Source organism: Vigna unguiculata, unplaced genomic scaffold (genome assembly GCF_037176805.1).
Source record: "Vigna unguiculata cultivar grain cowpea cultivar isolate G323 ecotype 2 unplaced genomic scaffold, ASM3717680v1 ptg000010l_ERROPOS18658307+, whole genome shotgun sequence".
Lineage (NCBI taxonomy): Eukaryota > Viridiplantae > Streptophyta > Magnoliopsida > Fabales > Fabaceae > Vigna > Vigna unguiculata.
Window position 1 is genome coordinate 247501 of NW_028196642.1, and position 5000 is coordinate 252500.

Sequence of the window (5000 nt, forward strand, 5' to 3'; positions counted from 1 at the left end):
TTCGGAGGGTTTTGCACATGGCCAAGGTTGGCGGTGCACCGCGGCATAGCTAAATGGCTTGGTGGGGAGTTTTGTGAAAAAATGAAATTCGTGGTTTTTGAGATGTGAGGGTTGGAATGGCCTCCAAATGCCCCCAAATGAATACCATGAAATTCTTGGTGCACGAAAGTTTTGAGTTCGGAGGGTTTTGCACATGGCCAAGGTTGGCGGTGCACCACGGCATAGCTAGATGGCTTGGTGGGGAGATTTGTGAAAAAATGAAATTCGTGGTTTTTGAGATGTGAGGGTTGGAAAGGCCTCCAAATGCCCCCAAATGAGTACTGTAAAAGTGTTGGTGCACGAAAGTTTTGAGTTCGGAGGGTTTTGCACATGGCCAAGTTGGTCGGTGCACCGCGGCATAGCTAGATGGCTTGTGTGGAGTTTTGTGAAAAAATGAAATTCGTGGTTTTTGAGATGTGAGGGTTGGAATGGCCTCCAAATGTCCCCAAATGAATACCATGAAATTCTTGGTGCACGAAAGTTTTGAGTTCGGAGGGTTTTGCACATGGCCAAGTTGGTCGGTGCACCGCGGCATAGCTAGATGGCTTGTGTGGAGTTTTGTGAAAAAATGAAATTCGTGGTTTTTGAGATGTGAGGGTTGGAATGGCCTCCAAATGTCCCCAAATGAATACCATGAAATTCTTGGTGCACGAAAGTTTTGAGTTCGGAGGGTTTTGCACATGGCCAAGGTTGGCGGTGCACCGCGGCATAGCTAAATGGCTTGGTGGGGAGTTTTGTGAAAAAATGAAATTCGTGGTTTTTGAGATGTGAGGGTTGGAATGGCCTCCAAATGCCCCCAAATGAATACCATGAAATTCTTGGTGCACGAAAGTTTTGAGTTCGGAGGGTTTTGCACATGGCCAAGGTTGGCGGTGCACCACGACATAGCTAAATGGCTTGGTGGGGAGATTTGTGAAAAAATGAAATTCATGGTTTTTGAGGTGTGAGGGTTGGAATGGCCTCCAAATGCCCCCAAATGAATATCATGAAATTCTTGGTGCACGAAAGTTTTGAGTTCGGAGGGTTTTGCACATGGCCAAGTTGGTCGGTGCACCGCGGCATAGCTAGATGGCTTGTGTGGAGTTTTGTGAAAAAATGAAATTCGTGGTTTTTGAGGTGTGAGGGTTGGAATGGCCTCCAAATGCCCCCAAATGAATACCATGAAATTCTTGGTGCACGAAAGTTTTGAGTTCGGAGGGTTTTGCACATGGCCAAGTTGGTCGGTGCACCGCGGCATAGCTAGAAGGCTTGGTGGGAGTTTTGTGAAAAAATGAAATTCATGGTTTTTGAGGTGTGAGGGTTGGAATGGCCTCCAAATGTCCCCAAATGAATACCATGAAATTCTTGGTGCACGAAAGTTTTGAGTTCGGAGGGTTTTGCACATGGCCAAGTTGGTCGGTGCACCGCGGCATAGCTAGATGGCTTGTGTGGAGTTTTGTGAAAAAATGAAATTCGTGGTTTTTGAGGTGTGAGGGTTGGAATGGCCTCCAAATGTCCCCAAATGAATACCATGAAATTCTTGGTGCACGAAAGTTTTGAGTTCGGAGGGTTTTGCACATGGCCAAGTTGGTCGGTGCACCGCGGCATAGCTAGATGGCTTGTGTGGAGTTTTGTGAAAAAATGAAATTCGTGGTTTTTGAGATGTGAGGGTTGGAATGGCCTCCAAATGTCCCCAAATGAATACCATGAAATTCTTGGTGCACGAAAGTTTTGAGTTCGGAGGGTTTTGCACATGGCCAAGTTGGTCGGTGCACCGCGGCATAGCTAGATGGCTTGTGTGGAGTTTTGTGAAAAAATGAAATTCGTGGTTTTTGAGATGTGAGGGTTGGAATGGCCTCCAAATGTCCCCAAATGAATACCATGAAATTCTTGGTGCACGAAAGTTTTGAGTTCGGAGGGTTTTGCACATGGCCAAGGTTGGCGGTGCACCGCGGCATAGCTAAATGGCTTGGTGGGGAGTTTTGTGAAAAAATGAAATTCGTGGTTTTTGAGATGTGAGGGTTGGAATGGCCTCCAAATGCCCCCAAATGAATACCATGAAATTCTTGGTGCACGAAAGTTTTGAGTTCGGAGGGTTTTGCACATGGCCAAGGTTGGCGGTGCACCACGGCATAGCTAGATGGCTTGGTGGGGAGATTTGTGAAAAAATGAAATTCGTGGTTTTTGAGATGTGAGAGTTGGAAAGGCCTCCAAATGCCCCCAAATGAGTACTGTAAAAGTGTTGGTGCACGAAAGTTTTGAGTTCGGAGGGTTTTGCACATGGCCAAGTTGGTCGGTGCACCGCGGCATAGCTAGATGGCTTGTGTGGAGTTTTGTGAAAAAATGAAATTCGTGGTTTTTGAGATGTGAGGGTTGGAATGGCCTCCAAATGTCCCCAAATGAATACCATGAAATTCTTGGTGCACGAAAGTTTTGAGTTCGGAGGGTTTTGCACATGGCCAAGTTGGTCGGTGCACCGCGGCATAGCTAGATGGCTTGTGTGGAGTTTTGTGACAAAATGAAATTCGTGGTTTTTGAGATGTGAGGGTTGGAATGGCCTCCAAATGTCCCCAAATGAATACCATGAAATTCTTGGTGCACGAAAGTTTTGAGTTCGGAGGGTTTTGCACATGGCCAAGGTTGGCGGTGCACCGCGGCATAGCTAAATGGCTTGGTGGGGAGTTTTGTGAAAAAATGAAATTCGTGGTTTTTGAGATGTGAGGGTTGGAATGGCCTCCAAATGCCCCCAAATGAATACCATGAAATTCTTGGTGCACGAAAGTTTTGAGTTCGGAGGGTTTTGCACATGGCCAAGGTTGGCGGTGCACCACGGCATAGCTAGATGGCTTGGTGGGGAGATTTGTGAAAAAATGAAATTCGTGGTTTTTGAGATGTGAGGGTTGGAAAGGCCTCCAAATGCCCCCAAATGAGTACTGTAAAAGTGTTGGTGCACAAAAGTTTTGAATTGGATGCATTTTGCACTTGGCCAAGTTGGTCGGTGCACCGCGACTAGATAGGTTGGTGCCAAAATTTGTCAAATTTAAGACCTTGGCCAAACTGAATGAAATTTTGTGGGGAGGTTCCTGATATTGTTTAGTGGTGGACTGGAAAAAATGAGGTCGAAATTCGAAGTCTACATGTGCTTTTCTATTTTTCCCGATTTTACACATACCCGGTAAGTAAAAAAAATAAAAAAAATAGTTCCCCTTCGAGAAAAATTATGAAATTTGGTGAGCAAGGAGATACCATTATTCTACGAATTACTGCAAAAAATCGCATCAAAATTCGAAGTATAGCCCGAGATATGGACTTATGTTTGCTCAAAAAAAGTGTATCTACTTGTACAATTTTGCCTTTTGCATATTAACCTCTTATAGGGGGGGAGTGCTCCTTGAGCCGGCCAGCTCCACACTGGCAGGTTTTAAAGGGAGCTTGATGAGGCCTCCCCCCTCACGTGGTGCGTGCGTTAGCATGTTTATCATGGCACAACTAGCCTCTTCATAGTTGTTGAGCTTTATTAATACCAACACACGGTCGTCACTGATCGTTGGTTAGCTCGGCAGCTAGTCCCTCGGATATTGTGGAAAGTTATTTTCATGCCTAGCGATGCTTGACCCTGCGTCACTTGATGTTTCCATTTGCTTGCTTGCCCATGGTAGGTGGGGGGTGGACCGTCTTGTGGTGTGGTGTCTTGCGAACGTGAGGGTGTGTGAGTTGTAATCGAGATGCACTTGCTGGCTGGCTCCATGCCTTGCGTATCGAACGGTCAAGCATGCATCTCTTCCATTTTCACCCGTTGCCTTGGGTGATATTGGTTGATCAGTCCCTGTGTTGCCTACCCACTAGACGGTACTTCTGTGGTTGCTTCGAATTCTATCTTTCCATCACGAAGAGGTGTTGGAGGATCCTAATGTCACGCACGTGTTCCATCTAGTGAAACATCTCAGTGATGCACGTGTTGTGGCTAGTTCTTTTGGATGCGGTGCATTATATGAACTCGGGTTTACTTTAGCGACCCAGTCAACATAATTCGGTTGTGTCCCTTGATTGAGACGTTGTCCTTGAACTTGTTGTGAACAATATCGTTCTTCCACAACCCGTCGTCTTGAGTGCGATGGAAGGCAAATAAGATGTGCTTTGGCATGTCATGCACGTACTCGATTGCGGGAAGTGTGAGAAAGTGTTGTTGACAACCCGTGGGAAATGGAATGTGGCAAATCGTGATGAGCTCTTCGTGGATCTGCGAAGAAGACGACCTTTGGGCCTGTTGGAAACGAGGGAGGCGATGTTGAACTGCGAAGAAGATGGACTTTTGGGTTGTTTGAATCAATGGGAGGCCACGCGAGAACTCCGAATACTATGGACTCTTGGGTTGTTGGAAGCAACGGGAGGCCCCGCTAGAACTCCGAATACTACGGACTCTTGGGTTGTTGGAAGCAAGGGGAGGCCCCGCTAGAACTCCGAATACTATGGACTCTTGGGTTGTTGGAAGCAAGGGGAGGTCCCGCTAGAACTCCGAATACTACGGACTCTTGGGTTGTTGGAAGCAAGGGGAGGCCCCGCTAGAACTCCGAATACTATGGACTCTTGGGTTGTTGGAAGCAAGGGGAGGCCCCGCTAGAACTCCGAATACTATGGACTCTTGGGTTGTTGGCAACGACAACTTGGGGGGATGACACTGGAAAAGAGTGAACTAGGCCAAACTGCGAACAAGGCAACTTGGGGGGATGACACTGGAAAAGAGTGAACTAGGCCAAACTGCGAACAAGGCAACTTGGGGGGATGATGCTGGAAAAGAGTGAACTAGACCGAACTGCGAACAAGGCAACTTGGGGGGATGACGCTGGAAAAGAGTGAACTAGGCCGAACTGCGAACAAGACAACTTGGGGGGATGATGCTGGAAAAGAGTGAACTAGGCCGAACTGCGCCCAAGGCAACTTGGGGGGATGACGCTGGAAAAGAGTGAACTTGGCCAAACTGC